The 18,722-nt window shown below is 44.2% G+C and overlaps 1 long non-coding RNA gene across 1 annotated transcript; it reads left to right on the top strand.

Annotated features, from left to right (window-relative positions):
* The first annotated feature begins 508 nt into the window (after positions 1–508).
* Positions 509–17,341, top strand: LOC131821948 (uncharacterized). The gene is made up of 3 exons (XR_009350025.1): positions 509–655; positions 10,619–10,760; positions 16,669–17,341. It is a non-coding gene; the product is annotated as an uncharacterized LOC131821948 (long non-coding RNA).
* The last annotated feature ends 1,381 nt before the right edge of the window (positions 17,342–18,722 follow it).

Here is an 18,722-nt window from a genome sequence, read left to right on the forward strand (position 1 = left end):
GAAAGGGACCCCATGCATTCTCGGGTACGCTGCCAGCTTAGGGACCAAGAGCTGGTTTCTCAGCCACACTCTCTCTGCCTCAGCGTCACGGGAGGCTGTCCTGGGATCGAGGACTTAAGCCCCTGTCCCTAGCCGCCCCGATTCCCACAATTTCCCCTGAGATCCTTTGCTCTTTTGGAGTGCTTTCAACCAGTCTCCGAGTTAATGCTGGTCCCCAGACGCAGGGCACTCTCACTCATATTGGGGTATTACTTTCCAACTGGTTGCCTCTGGTAGCTCCCTCCCCTTTTGTTTATCTTCTGATATCAGTTCCAAGTTCCCACTCCGCTTTACCCGCCCACTGGCATCTTCTCCCCCTGTAGAGATCCAGACGTGTATAATTCTGATCTCAGGCTGATTTCATGGGTGACTGGTAGGTAATCAGCTCATTTTGGGGTACAAGTTGAAAAGATGACTCCTCCTACTTCCGCGCCATTTTGTCCCCCCTCTTAACTTTTTTTTTTTTAATTTTTGACAGCACAAGTAGAGGGAGAGGATGAAAGAGAAGCAGGATCTGCACTGAGCAGGGAGCCAGATGCAGGGCTGGATCCCAGGACCCTGGACTGATGCTGCACTGAGGGAGCCACCCAGACACCCTTTTAGACCTAGGATACAGGTAGGAGAAGCAAGCCAGGGGTTCCTTGGCCCAACACTAATGACCATGGCTCAGACAAATCCATCTTCCCCTGCAGCCTTCCAGATACTCTGCGAAGGAGAAATTCCCCTTCCTGTCCCTGAATGCTCTGCCAGTTCAAGGCAGATCCATGTTTCTGAGGGTTCCTCTTTGGTCATTCTGTCAGGGACAGCTAAGAGGGCTCCAAGCCTTGTGTGGACCCGAGGTTGGGGATCCAGCCTGAACTCTTTCCTCTGCCCTTGATGACCCCAGAATAGATCAATTCAGCAACTGTCAATCCATGCCAGGCCAGGGAACAAACACAGCAGTACACAAGATCAACTCGCTTTGGCCTCAGGAGCCTGGATACCCCAAGGAGGGCTTCACCTGAACTCTGAAGGGGATTCCGGAGGTTCCAAGGATGGCGATGGGTGGAGCCCACCAGGTAGAGAGGCCCCTGGAGAGTGTCCACTGGCGCTGAGCAGACAGAAGATCCCCTCAGGCCTTCCCTCGCGGCTCCACTGTGCCCTGGGGGAGAGAAAAGGGCCGGCCATACCGCACCGGGGCCACAGCTCGGTTGCCCAGCAGCGGCAGGGGGCCTAGCCTGGAGCTCAAGCAGCAGCAGGTAGGCCAGGACGGGGGGGGGGGGGGGGGGGGGGGGGAGGGACTGGGGGTCCTGGCGTCAGCAGAAGAGCAGCGGGAGCCGGCAGGGGGCGCAGCCAGCCCCTCACCAGACAGGACAGAACAGGAGCCTGAGCAAAGGGCGCGCAGGCCTGCAGAGGCATGCACCGCTGTTTGCCGCCCCCCACCCGCCGCAGCGCACCCGCACCTGCCTGCCCCACCCACTGCCTTCTGCGGGCCCAGCAAACTCACTGCGCAAGTAGCGCCTCCCGGGGAGGCAGGGGTTCTGGACTGGTTGGGCAGGGGGCCAGGGATTGCATCAGAGTCCCGCTGACTCAGGTACTGAGGGGCTGGGGAGTGGTGGGGCGCTAGGGAGAGAGGGAGGCTGGGGCCCTCCTGTCCGCTGCTACCTGCTGCTTTGTCAGCAGGAGCGGGAGGGGGGCCTGGCGGACAGGTTCCTGGCGGCCTGGTGCTCCTACGCCCCACAGCCCTTGCCCCACAGCCCTCACTCCACTTCTCGGTATCCAGGGAACCCATGGGGCCCTACTGACATCAAGGGTCCCAGCACCACTGGGCTCGTCTGACCCCTGGAGAGATGCCTGTGCTGACTGGCTTCTTTTCCAGAACTTGATGGAAAATTTTGGCCCTCAGAATCGCCGGGCTCCCCAGCCTGAGAGGAGCTGGCTCTGCCCGCGCAGCCTGGGCCCCCACTGGGCCCCCTCCACCTCAAGTGCCTTTTACCCCGGAGCCCCAGGATACCATTCCTTTCTGGCCCATGGACCCCTTCCCCCACCCCCACCCCCACACCTCTACTTTGGGGCTGTGACCACCCTGGGATCACTTTCATCTCCGGCCCCCTACCCCACAAGTCCTTGTCCACCTCCAGGCCTGACCCGTGTACCCTCTCACCTCTGGAATCACTGAAACCCTTCCACTAGGGGGCCACTGGCGTCTGCGATCCCGGACTCCCGGGACTCCCCTCCACCTTGGAGCTGCCTACCCTGTTTCCTCTAGGAACTGCTGTGCCTAGAGCTCAGAAACCCCACATTCTCAAGCCAGCTGTCTTCGGGCCAGGGACCCAGATATCCTCAGGGACCCTCCTTTCTAGGGCACATACTCCTCTCTGTGCAGGAGAGACCAGAGAGAGCAAGCTTCGGGATCCTTCACTCCAGCTGGATGGAGGGGCAGAAGCTGGGGTGTGTGTTAGGGGGTGCTCACAGGTGGCCTCCCTGGGTAAGGAGCTTCCAGGAGGAAACTTCAGGGCGAGGCCATGATGTGGAAGCCTCAGGAAGCACTGGCTGCACAGACTCCAGGCTCCTGGCTTGGGCAGTGGGCATTTAGTGGCCAGAGCCCTACAGGGTCGACCCCATCCAAACCCACCCCACCCTGGCTGGCTTTTTTTTTGTCTTGAATTTGCACAGCAACCTTTTCTCCAGTATGAAATTGAAAGCTTTGCTTTGGAAAGTTTTGTGTCCAGGAGGCTCCTGGGCATCCACTTACTTTATTTCCGGAGGCTAGTTGAGGAGGGTGGAGTCTTTGGGACCTTAACAGCAGGACTCCTGATCCTTCCTGACTTCCTTTTTTTTTTTTTTTTAAGATTTATTTATTTAAGAGAGAGAGAGAGAGATAAAGAGCACACCACAGAACACATGCAGGCACAGGTGAATGGGCCAGGTGAATGGACCTGTGCCAAAACAAAGAGTCAGATGCTCAACCAGCTGCAACCACCCCCCCCACCCCCCTTTTACAGACGAGTTACATCTACACACTTTTAGGTGCTTTGCCTGGACCCAGCTAGTCTTACAGCAGTCTTAGGACACCGTCTCTTGCCCAGTGTCTCTGATCAGTACCAACCCATGCCTCAAGTGTGGGAATGACTTCTTCCTGGCTCCTTTTTTTTTTAAGATTTTTTATTTTATTTTATTATTTGACAGAGAGAGATCACAAGTAGGCAGAGAGGCAGGCAGAGAGAGAGAGAGAGGAGGAAGCAGGCTCTCGCTGAGCAAAGAGCCCTATGCGGGACTCGATCCCAGGACCCTGAGATCATGACCTGAGCCAAAGGCAGTGGCTTAACCCACTGAGGCATCCAGGCGCCCTTCCTGACAGTTTCTTAACTCCCTGTCCAGCCTGCCTTGCCCACCCCCCTCCAGGCTGTCCTAGATGTATATATTGGATCCCTGTAGATTGTGGGCACCATCAGATCCTCACCTGTCATGGCCAGCGCAACAAATCAACCAGGAACATGAGGATAAGTGGATGAAAAAAAGAACTCGAGAGGCAAAGAGATGGGAGGAGCACTGAGGAGGATGTCCAACAGTGCTAAGTTTATTCAAAGCTTTAAGGCCATATATATAGTGACATTACATCTGTGTCTAGTTAAGCAACCACGGTTCCTCATGACGCCAAATGGCTGATGCCAGTACAAATACAGCAAACCTGAAAGTAATTTATGGGCTGTACTAAGGCAGCAAGGAACAGCAACGAACTTTTTAGCCCAACCGAATTGTTCTCATTTGTTTAGCAAGCATGTGGGAAGTCACGTAGGCAAGTGCAAAACACATAGCACCGACCCTTTCCCAGTGCTACTCAACTTTTCCCGTCCTAAACCTTTTGTTAGGTTATTTGGACTTTAAAGGAGGCACAAGTTAGGGTCTGGTTTGGTTCTTGTCTCAAGCCTTATTGCGACCTCCCACACTCACCGAAATGAGAACATGGCTCAGGGTTATGGAGTGAATATACCCTTTAGGAAACATTAAAGGATGTAGCATAACTGGTCTGGGGTCACCCAGCCTGTGAGAGACATGGGTGAGATTCAGACTGCACTGGGTCCCACAGCCATTTTCAGCTCACCTTAGTGTCCAACCTGGTCCCAGAAGGTTCCTGCTCAGGACTTTGCTTTGTGCTGAGTTGGGCTTGCTTCCTGCCTGTGAAGCCATTTTCACAGTGTGACCCAGCCCACCCTCTCATATTGAGCATCATTGCTGCCTTAGCTGGCCTCTGTTGATCGTGCCGTTCCTCTCCATCCCTCTGTCACCCCTTTGGCCCACTGTCCTACTGCCCTCTGTCCAGTGGGCCAAGTTCTGAGTTTCTTGCCTGCACTTCCTCTTAACTGTGCTCTGTTGAAATCCTCTCTAACAGGGAGGACCTGCTTATCAGAGCAGCTTGATTTGGAATCCGTCTCCCCTGGGGGTCAGAGCTTATGACCATCATGTCCCCAGCCTCAGCACTGGGGATGCCTGCCCAGCCTATTCTGGGTGCTCGTGGAGCTCTGGGATCTTGGAGAAGATTTGCCATGAAAATAAGCATTTATACATAATACGGAAGAGAAGATTTGAGGAAAATGAGTGGGTGTCATCTGGTAATGTTTGTGTTAGGATGGTTCTGAAATTTCTGGGCCCTGAGTTACCAAGAATCCTAGGTTGCCCAGCTGGAAGGACCTCAGATAGATCAGCTGGGCTCCTCACCTCATTTGACAGATGGGAAGTTGAGGCCCAGAGCTTAGTGCCACAGAGCAGGAGTGAGGAGAGATGTTAGTGACAGGAAGAAACCATAGGGTAAGCACAAAGTGGCTGAGCCTGGGCTTTGTTTATGCAAATGAGTTGCTAAAACAGTGGGCCTGAGGCTGCTGACCCTATCTAGTGCCCAGCAAGAAGTAACACCAGCCCACACCTTCTGAGGTTTAACTCATGCCTGGAATGATTCTCAGTGTTTTATTTGTGGGCTCCTGGGTGGCTCAGTTGTTCAGCTGAGGTTACGCTCCCAGAGTGCTGGGATCTAATCCTCACCAGGCTTCCTGTTCAGTAGGAAGCCTGCTTCTCCCTTTCACACTCCCTCTGTGTGTGTTCCCTCTCACCCTGTGTCTCTCTCTCTCTGTCAAATAAATAATAAAATCTTAAAACAACAACAACAACAACAACACCAAAATGCTTTATTTGCCTTAGGAGATAAGGTCTGTTATGGCTACCATTTTAATGCATGGAAATGTGGGCACAGGGGGAGCTAAAGGAGTCCAAGGTCAAACAGCTTGCAAGTGGAAGAGCCAAAATTTGAACCCTGGGCAGCCTGCCTCCAGAACCTGCATTATTTTTTCCCCTTGTGTATGTCATTTTTAAAAACCTTTCCCTGAATTCTAACAGAGATGTGTAAACATTGTTAAGCATGTAGTTTATTGATAATCACAAAGCTTAGGTTCTGAAGCATTGCAGCAAGCTGGGGTGGGCTTTGATGTCAGACCTGGTTGGAATCCAGTTTCTGGTGCTGCATGACCTTAGGTGACTTACTCAGCCTCAATTTCTGCCCTGAGCTTGGCAGTCTTGTGATGAGTAGAGTGTGTGACAGTGCCTAGCGTGTTTGGTGCCTGGTGAGTGTTTAATAAATGGTTTTCTCTTCTCAATAATGAAGATTCTAAGTTGTGTTGGTTTTGTTAAGCGGTCCAAATACCTTCCTCATCGGTCAGTTGCCTGTCAGTCGCCTTGTAGGTACTTGTGATGAGTCACTTTGGTAAGTCACTATATATAGCTGAAACATTTGGGGGTAGTGGGGGGACACCCCACCTGCCCCCACTGCCCCTGCATTGAAAGTCTGTAATTTAAAATGTTCCACCTGTGCCTATATTTTTTTAAACATAACCACTTTGGGACAGTGAAAGTTATATGCCTTCTCCTTAGGGTTGTGACGGAGCCTTTGGGGACCTGCAACAGCTTACTTCCAGTTTCTGTCTGGCATGTTGATGGGCCAGAACTTATTTTAACAACATTCCATCACATTCCAGGCACCTGGAAGGAGGAATATGTTGAACTTCTCGGAAATTATCTTTTGGAACTGTTTTTATCGTGAGGAATAACCCATTTAAAAATTGAATGACCTTTATGGTTGCCTTTTCCACTCTACATAATGCAAACTGAAAAACTCGTTGTTTTCAGCTGCTTCTGCAGCAGTGGGAAGAGCAAGCCTGTGGGAGTCCTCCCCAGGTTGGCCCCAGCACAGAGCTGCATCATTCTACACACCCCTCATGCCTTGTCTCCTTGTCTGTGAGGTGGTAATGGTGGTGCAGGGAGCTCCGGGGGTTGTCGTGAAGGTTACAGAGATGGGGGGTGTAAACTTTGAACAGTGTGCCCCACATAAAATGCAGATCTGGTGAGCAGAGGCAGCTGCTCACATTAATTGTTGATGCCAAGGCAGTGGAGTTCCACAACAGCCTATGCCTTTCTTTCCTGGGTCCTTTTTGTCTCAGCCACCACCTTAGAGAAAGTGACTCAGCAAGGCTGGTGCTTGTGGAGCCCTCTACAAAGCCAGCTAATTCACATGGGCGATGCCCTGGAGATAAGGGGGTTTTCCTGGGTGGTAGGACCCCATTTCAGAGGCTTAACTAGCCGGTTTCTCCTAACTGGTCCTGTCCTCCGGGGTCAAGATGAAGGCCTGCCAGGAGAATGGTGGTCTCACCAGAGTTTTCCACTGGAAACATGAAGGACCCCATGGGGCCTCGTGCAGAATGACATGGGTGTTGGAGGGAGAACAGGGGGGACATCGCCTGTACAATCATGGGCAGGTCACTATATCTGGCTCAAGCCGGCTTTCTTCCCATCTGGGAAATGGCAGAAGACCATGCTTTTTCACAAGAGGGATGAGGGTTTAGGGAGGTATTTGATGACTGTGTTGGGGCTGCATGAGTAGCAGAGTTGACGGAGGGGCCTTGGAGTCATAGACTTCGGTTCAGGCCCCTGCTGCTGCCACATAAAAGTAGATCATTTGGGTAAGCCATGGACCTCAGTGTCCTCCTCTGTGCACTGGGGATAATACCTAGCATGTAGGTCTGTGAGGGGTACAAAATAGAAGGCCATATTAGGAGCTTAGAGCAGAGCCTGGTACTCACTAGATTGTAGTTTTGTGGTGATACTCTGGCATCACTGGTGTTGCAGACCTGGTCCTACCCTCTGGAAACTTTGGCTGTGTGACAGATGGCTGACAGAAAGAAGCGGTGTTTGTCTTTTCTTAAGATTAAGGGTACAGTGGGGTGCCTGGTGGCTCAGTCGTTGATGCATCCAACTCTTGGTTTCAGCTAAGGTCATGATCTCAGGGTGGTGGGATTGAGCCCTGAGGTGTGCTCTACTCTCAGTGTAGAATCTGCTGTGTGTGTGTGCTCTCTCTGTATCTCTGTCTCTCCCTAAAGTAAATGAATCTGTAAAAATAAATAAATACATACATGCATAAGTTAATTAATTATGGGTACAGAAATCAGTGATGGAGCTGGGCTGATGGGACGCTTGGCAGCAAAGACAGGTGCACCCTGCTTGAAGGCTCAGGGCTAGCTGCGGTGTCGCCAGTGGTGATGGGGGTGTGAGGAAGTTGCCTCGTGCAGCATCCAGAGAGGAACTTAGATGGGGAGGGTTCCAGGGAGTAAATGCCCATGGATAGGAAGCATCTTCAGGCAGATGAATGTCAGAGGGTGTCCTCATGGATAGGGAGGCACCCTTTCTCCCTGAAGCTGCCCACGAGTGGAGGTGTGCCTGCTGGGGACATAACTAAATCATTGGGGTTTAGCCTCCTAAGCTGTTAATTTATGAAGATGTGGCCAAGACCTTGTCTCACTGCTTTTTAAAGAGAAGTAAATTAAACTGTTGTTTGGGATGGTGTTGTCTTCCAAAGGCTCATTCAGAGTCAGTGGCAGAGCTGCTGTGGGCTTTCCAACTTGTCTTGAAAGCCTGGTCCAGGCAGGGTGAGGGATATTCCCATCTCTTGGGGTCTCTTGCCCTCTCTGCTTATGGCAGAACGTGGTTTTGTGACTGGTAAATAAACAGGCATCTTGTGCAAATCCTTCAGCTCTTCGTGTGGCTGCAGTAGAGGAAATTCCCATACACTAGGCACAGACTGTGGCTGGACGTGCGGTGTGGCGGGGCTCTCACCGAGCATTCTCCTTTCACGTAATCCCCGACCAGACATGAGTTTTGTGGTGTTGCTACTTTCCTGCTGGCCAGGAGGGAAGTTGAGGCCCAGGAAAGTTACACTTTCTCGCTGTGGTAAGCGGCAGAGCCATGTCAGCCGGTCCAGGCCCTGGCTTTCAGGTCTCTTTGCTGTGAGCATTTCCTCTTGTGTTTCCAGCTTTTGGCCTGTTTGACCTATCAAACTATTGATGGTGTAGTGATAATTCTAATACTCTCGACATTGTGAGAGATTAGCTCTTCACTTTGTGCTAGAAATATTTCTTGTTGTATTTTTCTTTTAATTAAAAAAAACGTCAAAGTCCCACTTTTCTGCCCATTTGAATCTCCCTGAGTCTCCCTGTTGTGAAGTGGTTGGGTTTGGGGATTTCTAGGGCAGGGGCCCTGACATAGTTGGTGGTGGCTTTGCCTGGAGGAGCCCATGGCTCAGGACTTAGAGTGGGGACTGGAGCAGTGTGAACTGTGGCCTGAAAATGTGTTCGTGTGTGCTGAGGTGGTACCCAGATTCTTTTGGAGGATGAACTGAGGTTTTGATCAGTAGGTTAGAGAAACACTTGATGGAATAACACTGATAATTTTGTTTTTGTATTCAATCCTAATTTTTTTTTCTTTTTGTGTAGTGCAGTATGCTCTATGTTCTAAGAAAAAATTGGCAATCAATTCATACAGTATCATGATTTAATAATCCGTCCTCACTCACCGGGTCATATTTCAGGTTTTTATATGTAGTTTTTATATCTGTAGTTCTGTTTCTGAATTCTGCATTTTGATTCATTCCTTAATTTTTAAATTTCTTATTTTAAAGATTTTATTTATTTGAGAGAGAGAGAGAGAGAGAATGAGCTAGGAGCAGGGGCAGAGGGAGAAGGAAAGGGAGACTCCTCACTGAGCAGGGAGCCTGATGTGGGTCTCAGATCCCAGGTCTCTGAGATCAGGACCTGACCCAAAGGCAGATGCTTAACAGACTGAGCTACCCAGGTGCCCCCTCATTCCTTCATATTTTATTTTTACTCCAGTGCTGCACTGTTTGGCTGGTTCCTTCAGTTTCTGGGAGGGAGAGAGATGACCCCCTCGCCTGTTCTTCTAACAAGTTTGCTTTTGCTGCGTTGACTGGAGAAGGGCCAGGCTTCCTGAAGATGAGTAGGATGATTCAGTGACACCCAAAAGGCAGTGGCTATCATTGTTCCCACTGTGCTTCAACAACTTCACCCACTGACTCTTTGATGATGGCAGCCACCAGCAAATCTTCTGCAGAGGACTGCTGCCTTGGGATGCTTTTCTTGTGGTGCTGGACTTCATTCCCCCTGGCAGCCAGTACAGCTAGGATTAGAACCTAGGAAAAGTCCCATTAGAACCCAAGAAAGTGGGGTTCCTGGGTGGTTTAATCGATTGTCTGCCTTTTGCTCAGTTCATGGTCTTAGGGTCCTGAGATCAAACCGTGCACTAGTGTCTGTGCTGGCTGTGGAGCCTACTTAAAATCAAACAAACAGAAATCAGCCCAAGAAAGTACCATCCTTTGTGTTGTTCTATACTGTGGATCAGATTTTCTTTTTCTTTTCTTTTTTTCTTTCTTCTTTCTTTTTAAAGATTATTTATTTGTCAGTGAAAGAGCACAACCAGGGGAAGCAACAGGCAGAGAGAGAGGCAGACTCCTGGTTGGGTAAGGAGTCTGATGCCGGACTTGATCCCAGGACCCTGTGATCATGTTAAGCTGCTGCCTAACAGATTGAGCCAACCAGGCATCCCCCAGGATCAGACTTCAAGAACCCTACCAGATTTCTTTAGCTTTGACATTTTAAAGGACAATGAAAGCTAGCTAAACCTACACCAGGTTTCTGCATCTGCTGGGGCTGTGCTGTCCGGGCCTATGTGCCTCCTGTTCTTCAAACCCCATCAATTCCACCCATGTTTTAGCCAGAGAACTGTAGGCAGGTGTGTGTGTGTCACTGAAAGCTTTGACTCATCATTCATATCTTTCTTGTAAGCTTATAATCTTTTTCTTTTTTTTGGGTAAGATTTTATTGATTTGTTTGTTTATGAGAATGAATGGGGAGCAGAGGCAGAGGGAGAAGCAGACTCCCTGCTGAGCAGGAAGTCTGACATAGGGCAAGATCCCAGGATTATGACCTGAGCCCAATGCAGATGCTTAACTGACTGAGCCACCCAGGCGCCTCTTTATTTTTCCTTTATTGATTATCTGCCTTTCCGAGGCAGCGTTCTACCTGGGTTTTCATAACTCCACACTAAGGTATTCTTCCACTAGTGTGGCCTGTTTTGAGGTAATTCCTATACATTCTGGCTATGCTGCTAAATGATGCTATGATCTTGGACTCTTTTTTTTTTTTTTTAACCTCTCTGAGCCTTGGTTTCCTCTGTGCTAATGGGGATAATATACCCTCTCTTGCAGATGTGTGGAGGGCCATGGCTGACTTGGATGCAGTTGGGGTCATCTCACGGCACATGGAATACACAATTTATCTTGCTTCCTGTCTTGATAACGACATCTTGGTTTTCATGCTGTCTTAGAACAAGTAGAACTTGACTTACATGTAAGTTGTGAATTCACGTACTTTTGACAGAGGTGTTATTTTAATTTAGTTTAGTTTAGTTTAGTTTAGTTTAAAGCAGGCTCCACACCCAGTGCAGAGCCCAGTGTGGAACTGACTCATCACCGTGAGATCAAGACCCGAGCTGAGATCAAGAGTTGGCCGCTCAACCAGCCTAGTCACCCAGGCATCCCTTCTGTTTATCATTTTTCAAAAAATGTGACAAGTAACACTTTCTCTGCCTGGACCTGTCCTCACACCTGCTATGCTGGCCTGGGGGTCAGACGTGTAACTGGTGTGGTGCTGGTGATGATGAGCAAGACAATTGTTAAGTCTTTTTACCCTAATTGCTGTTGTCCTATTATTTCCTTTTTTTTAAGATTTTATTTTATATCGTGGTGATATATGCTAACAACCCTTCTCTGTTTCACAGTCTAGCTTTTAAGGGCAAAGGCCATGCGGTCAGGCCTGGCCACGCACAGGTGACCAATGAGATTTTAACACACACAGGAAACTCCACAGTGACGCTAGGTGACCAATTGAGGTACAATTTACCCTAGTATAGACATTTGACCCAGCCTATTACACCTTGATTAGGATTGGTGCCAAAAAGGTTCCCAAAGGGCGGAGGAGTGGGGCATACTCCTTAGTATCTAGGGAGACAATATGCACACACACACACCCCCCCCCCCCGCTGATTGATGTCTCCACCTGGCCTGACCCACCCTTGTATATGGGCTTTGTTACCTGGAGCTGATTTCCAGGACTTGTTTTTAAGTGAATCCCCTGGGGGAAGGGGAGCAAGGAGAGTTTAAGGGTTAAACAACGTTTTTGTTTAACCTCAATGAAAGCCTCTTGCTAAAATATAAAAATATAAAATAGGTCCTTACATTACAACAACTCAGTAGGGAAAGTCCCAGTGTGGTGATAAAAGAAGTGATGTAACTTGCATTGCACATTTTATTTTTAAAACGTGTAAGTCGTATTTTTCCCTGCCATGACATCATACTTTATCTTCACCTCTGTCTACTACTTTAAAACTAGTTAAACAAACTCAACAATTTTTTAAATATTTTATTTATTTATTTGAGAGCAAAAGCCAGAGAGAGAGAGAGAGCGCATGAACAATATGAGGCTCGATCCCAGGACTCTTGAGATCATGATCTGAGCCAAAGGCAGACTCTTAACTGACTGAGCAAATGAGACTCCCACAAACTCAACAATTTTATAAAATTTTTATTTGTTGGGGTGCCTGGCTGGATCAGTCAGTAAAACATGTAACTCTTGACCTTGGGGTTGTACGTTTGAAATCCACCTTGGGTGTAGAGGTTGTTTAAAAATAAAATCTTTAAAAAATTTTTTTTCATTTTTTTATTTAAGCCATTGTATGGCAGTGTTGATCACTATATTGTACACCTGAAACTAATATTAACCTTATTTTAACTAACTGGAATTTAAATAAAAACTTTAAAAATAAAATAAAAATAATAATAATAAAAATAAAAAAGAGGAAAAATTATTTGGCAGGCAATTTTCTTAATTGCATTATTATTTATTATTATCATAGTGTGTGTGTGTTGGTGGGAAGTGGCTGGTATTACAGTGAGTTCCATATCTGTGTTACACTGAGGTCCATGTCTGTAGTCAGTCTTTTTTTTTTCTTTTAATTTATTTTCAGTGATCCCAAATTCATTGTTTATGCACCACACCCAGTGCTTCATGCAATAAATTCCCTCCTTAATACCCACCACTGGGCTCACCTAACCACCTGCCACCCTCCTCTTCAAAACACTCAGTTTGTTTCTCAGAGTCCACAGTCTCTCATGGTTTGTCTCTCCCTCCAATTTCCCCCAGCACACTTCTCTCCATCTCCCAGTGTCCTCCACGTTATTCCTTGTGTATTGAGTCTTATAAAACCTTTTATTTCTTTCCCTATTCTGCTTTCCATATGCTTACCTTAGATGTTAAAATGTTGTAAACTTCTCCTGCCTGGTCCATTTTCTCTCTCTGCTCTCATGATTTCTCATGCTCTCCCTGCCAACCCCACATGCCTCACAATATCTGGATATGACTAATTTCTTCCTGAGCTACTTTATTCTACTCTGCCATATGGTTGCCCTTCCCTCTTCTGTACCATAACTTCTATCCCCTGCATTTGTACTTTAACAATACCTAATTATTTTCACTACATCTGTATCTTTGTGTTCAATACTCAGTAGTGCAATTGCTGGGTCATAGGCTAGCTCTATTTTACTGAAAAGAAGGGCCATATGCACCCCAGTGTTCATAGCAGCAATGTCCACAATAGCCATTCTGTTGAAAGAGCCAAGATCCCCTTCAACAAACAAACGGATAAAGAAGATGTGATCTATGTATACAATGGAATATCACTCAGCCATAAGAAAGGATGAATACCCAACTTTTGCATCAACATGGGACTGGAGGAGATTATGCTAAGTGAAATAAGTCAAGCAGAGAAAGTCAATCATCATATGGTTTCACTTATTTGTGGAACCTAAGGAATAGCATGGAGGACATTAGGAGAAGGAAAGGAAAAATGAAGTGGGGGAATTGGAGGCGGAAATGAAACACAAAAAACTATGGACTCCAAGAAAGAAACTGAGGGTTTTAAAGATGAGAAGGGTGTGGGGATGGGTGAGCCTGGTGATGGGTATTAAGGAGGGCACATATTGCATGGGGCACTGGGTGTTTTACACAAACAATGAATCATGGAACACTACTTCAAAAACTAATGATGTATTGTATGGTAACTAACATAACATAATTAAAAAAAAAAGGAGGGGGACAATACCTAACACTCAATCTTTGCTAGTTTCTTGTTTACCTCCTTTTAAGAGTAAGCTCATTAGTGGTTTTTTGTTTGTTTGTTTGTTTTGATTCAACTAAAAGAAGAAAAATAATACACATTATTTTGAAAACATTTTGAACAATGTACAAACCTTAGTCAAGTCCACAATGTCTCATCTCTTCTTGCTCTTAACATGGATAAGTTGAAAAACCCTTGATCTGGGAAAAGATCATTCTACTGCTGCCTTGTGTAAGATTTTGGCTTTAGCTTAGATTATCCTTTCTTTCCTTTTCTGAAAATAAGTTGAAAATACTAATAGCCTCAGTTTCTTCTTTTAAAATATGACTGCTTCTTTACCAAGTGCAAAAGCAACCCATTTTGACCATAGTAAACAGCTTGGACCTACTTTTTTGGCTCACTGTTTTAGTGAGACAAGTGGAGTGAAGATGACACACCATTTCCAAATGTATTAATAATTGGTAGACCATACTTCTAAATTGAAGTTTTGTTGTCATTAAACTACCACCAGACTCGCTATAATTACAGAGGTAAATTCTTTATATTTACTATATTTGAAATTATCATATAATACCAAAATAAAATTATGATTATGTGAAGAGTCTGGAATATTAAGAAGATGACTTTGAAGTTATTGCTTATCTAAATGAAATTTCCCATTTTATAATCTTGTATAAGCTTCTGTTGTCATTTCCTATTTAAAATCTATTAGAAGGCACTCTTATTTTCCCTTAAGTGGGAAGTCAAATGTGGAACAAATTCATCCCAAAGGAACTGATTCTATATTCCACTGAAGACCAGGTGGCTTCCATGTGGCATTTTGCCTCTTGCATATTGTTCATCTCCTTCAACAAATGGGGGTATGCTCTTTAGTTAACTAATTCAACTCAATTAGAGACATTGTCTTCAAGGGATAACATCATAGAGACTAGAATCAGAATCACACTTTTGGGAAAGTTGGGCCCAGGTTTTTTTGTTTTGTTTTGTTTTAAGATTTTATTTATTTATTTGACAGACAGAGACCACAAGTAGGCAGAGAGGCAGAGAGAGAGGGGGAAGCAGGCTCCCTGCTGAACAGAGAGCCTGATGTGGAGCTCGATCCCAGGACCCTGAGATCATGGCCTGAGCCGAAGGCAGAGGCTTAACCCACTGAGCCACCCAGGCGCCTCTGGGCCCAGGTTTTGATGGCTTCTTTCCTCAATCTTATAAAACCTATTTGAACTCTACTGGATGCCAGAACTGCTTAAAAATATTTGGTCCCTTGTAATTTTATCCTTCCAGTATTCAATGCACCTGATCCATGTAATATCCTATAGTATTTTTGTCAAATGAAGACTCTCAAAGTGTGTTTGTTGGGAGACACTTCTCAATTGTTGGCTTACATTTCTGCATTCATTATTTGTTCTAGACCATCCTTTGAAGATGGTTGTATTGAATAGACTTGGAAGACAGAAATAGTATCTTTTTTGTTAACTTAATCTGTTGTGTTTGCACATATTATCTGCCTCTGTTTTTATTCTTCTTGTGGGAACTGAGGCTCAGAACTGATATATAACTCCCACCCCTACACACACACACACACACACACACACACACACACACACAAATACTGTTAATATTCTGGCTACCTCTATTGCTGTGAATAATAAACTATATTATTTCTGAACCATGAGTCTGTGTCTTCTATCAACACCCAAGAAACCATGGCAGACTCATACACCAGCTTTCAAATAAGGGAAAATAATCTCAGATGCTTTATATTTTTTGATAGTGTTACCTACTTCTGAACATATGACTGAACACATATAAAGCTGGAGCCATGACCATTTAGAGCTTCTTCTGTGGAAGAACTATGCATTCACTAGTAAACAAAAGTAGTTTCATGTTTTGTTTTGTTTTGTTTTTTCCTCCTGGACACCATTTCCTCTCTCACACTGTTGCTCAGATTGGATGGAGTCTAAGGTCCTTTGAGGAAATTTTGTTTAATGACTCAAAATAAAATAAGAAGAGTCTAAAGTGCTAAAAATAATTCTAGATAAAAGGTATAATATCATGCCAGAAAGGATAGTAATTTTATCTAACAACTGCCTGTTCACCCCTTTATTTGTTCAATAACTAATCTCCAAATTCCTGACTAAATCCCTTTTGTAAGCCAGAATGTGAGCTAAAAACTGGGTATTTTGAAAAAGTTTTCATTTGAAATCCAGTTAGTTAACATATACAGTTGTATTAGTTTCATATGTACAATATAACATATAACACTCAGTGCTCATCATGACAAGTGCCCTAATTAACCCCCATCATTTATTTAATCCATCACTCCTTTCAGATCCCCTCAAGTAACCATCAGTTTGTTCTCCATAATGAAATGTCTGTCTCTTGCTTTGTTTCTCTTTCTTTTTTTTTAAAGATTTTTTTTATTTATTTGACGGAGAGAGATCACAAGTAGACAGAGAGGCAGGCAGAGAGAGAGGGAAGCAGGCTCCCTGCTGAGCAGAGAGCCTGATGCGGGCCTCAATCCCAGGACCCTGAGATCATGACCTGAGCCGAAGGCAGCGGCTTAACCCACTGAGGCACCCAGGCACCCTTTGTTTCTCTTTCTATGTCTTATTATTTTCCCCTTTGCTTGTTTGTTTTGTTTCTTTTATTCCATATATGAGTAAAGGTATTTGTCTTTCTCTGACTGACTTATTTCACTTTTAGCATTATACTGTCTAGTTCCATCCATGTTATTGCAAATGGCAAGATTTCAGTCTTTTTTTATGGCCGAATAATATTCCATTGTATATACATACCACTTATTCTTTATTCATTCATCAATTGATGGATACTTGGGCTCTTTCCATATCTCAGCTTTATAAATAATGGTGCTATAAACATGGGGTGCTGGTATCCCCTTGAATAAGTTTTCTTATATTCATTGGGTAAATACACACCAATAGGATTGTTGGATCACAAAGGACTTCTATTTTTAAATTTTATGGAAATTCCATACTGTTTTCCAGTGTGGCTGTATCAGTTTGCATTAACACCAACAGTTCACAATTTTTACTTTCTCTTTTTTTTTCTTTTTTTTTTTTTTAGGATTTTATTCATTTGACAGAGAGAGATCACAAGTAGAGAGAGAGAGAGAGGAGGGAGCAGGCTCCCCGCCTGGCAGAGAGCCCAATGTGGGACTTGATCCCAGGACCCTGAGATCATGACCTGAGCTGAAGGCAGAGGCTTAACCCACTGAGCCACCCAGGCAGCCCCCACAAGTGTTACTTTTTCACATCCTCTCCAACACCTTTTGTTTCTTGTAGTGTTGATTTTAGCCATTCTGACAGGAGTGAGGTGGTATCTCTTTCTAGTTTTGCTTTGTAATTTCCTGATGATACATGATGATGGACATCTTTTCATGTATCTACTGAACATTTGAATGTGTTCTTTGGGGAAACACTTGTTCATGTCTTCCATCCATGTTTTTATTGGATTATTTGTTTTTGGATGTAGACTAAAAACTGGATATTAAGTAACAAACAAGACAGGTTTCCTTGAGCTTAAATTTTATTTGCAAGAGTATCATTAACAGGAAAAAATATGCATATGTGTATGTACAAGTGTGTTTATGTATACATCTATCTATCTATCCTCTATCCCCTATCTTCTAATTGTGGTAAATCCTGTCAGGTGGGGAATGGGATAGTCTGAAGAAATATGCTGCTGGATATGTTGGGTAAGCAAATTTAATTGCACTCAAATGCATTGGATATAAGTGAATCACTCAAATAAATTATTTAATATTATATAGAAACAAATTAAAATTTTATATAGTTGAAAATAATAGGTAGTTAAAATAATTTTTTTGTTTGTTGTTTTTGTGTCTTTTTTTTGTTTATATATACTATGATGTGAATGTTTGTGTCTCCCGAAATCATATTATGAAATCTAACTCTGGAAGTGATAGTATTAAAACATAGGGACCTTTGGGAGGTGATTAGGTCATAAGTGGGATTACAGTCCTTTTAAAGGAGACCCCAGAGAGTTCTATTGATCATTCATCGTGTAAGTTTATAGTGAGAAGATAGCCATCTGTGAGGAAGTGGGCTCTTCCTGGATCTGCCCATTCCTTAATCTTGAACTTCTCAGTTCTAGAACTGTGAGAAATAAATTCCTGTTCTTTATAAGCTATTCAGTCTATACCATGTCTGTTATAGCAGCCTGCATGCAGAAGGACAATATGACCTAAAATGAGAGCAATAAATATAAAGTTTCAGTAAAGTCAGCTGGTACAATGTTTTTTTACTTAGAGAAGACATGCTGCTTCATGTTAAACCTTGATATTGTATATGTTTCTTGAAGGGCCACTTATTACTCCTTTGTATGTTTTCCACAAAGTCCAGGATGATGCCTTACATAAAGATAATATTTTATAAATACTGTTGAAAATATATACTTCTCTGAAATCTTACTTTGTCTACAGATTACTTGGATCCACTTTGCCTTGTGTAGAATATTTGAAATATATTAAGAACAGAATGTCTCTCTAAATAACATTTAGAATCATCATTAGTTTATGACTCCTGACTCATTTGTTTATGAAATGATACTTACTGCAAGAACACTAAAGTTTGTAATATAATTTTTTAATTCATCACCAAGCTAGTTTATTATAACTTATGAAAAGATAATTTCTCATGTTGGTTTAATTCTGCTCTTACGTTATGGTCATGACATTTTCATTAAAATAAAGTAGAAAATAAAAGTAAATAAATAAAAATAATAAATAAAAAAATAAAAGTAAAACTCTTGTGAAATGTTAAACTTTTCTTACTTATTTTGTTTTGCTTTTCCTCTACCATGCTGGAAAAGCTGTATTTTGCAGATAGATACAATTTTTTAGTTGCTAGGTTTGTTACTTTTGCTAAAATTTTCAAAATATAAGAAGTTGAATAGTCATGGGTTGTTTACTAAACTCCTTATCTACACATATAAATATAAAACAATGATGGTGACCTGGGTATTTCTAAAATTGTATTCTGTTTTTCCATATTATGTTTTACAATGTAATTAATAAAGATTCTGCATATATTAACACCCATCCCCTTCTATCTCATCTGTATGTCCATTACAGAGCATGTATGATTTCTATTCATTGC

This window comes from Mustela lutreola, chromosome X (genome assembly GCF_030435805.1).
Source record: "Mustela lutreola isolate mMusLut2 chromosome X, mMusLut2.pri, whole genome shotgun sequence".
Taxonomy (NCBI): Eukaryota; Metazoa; Chordata; class Mammalia; order Carnivora; family Mustelidae; genus Mustela; species Mustela lutreola.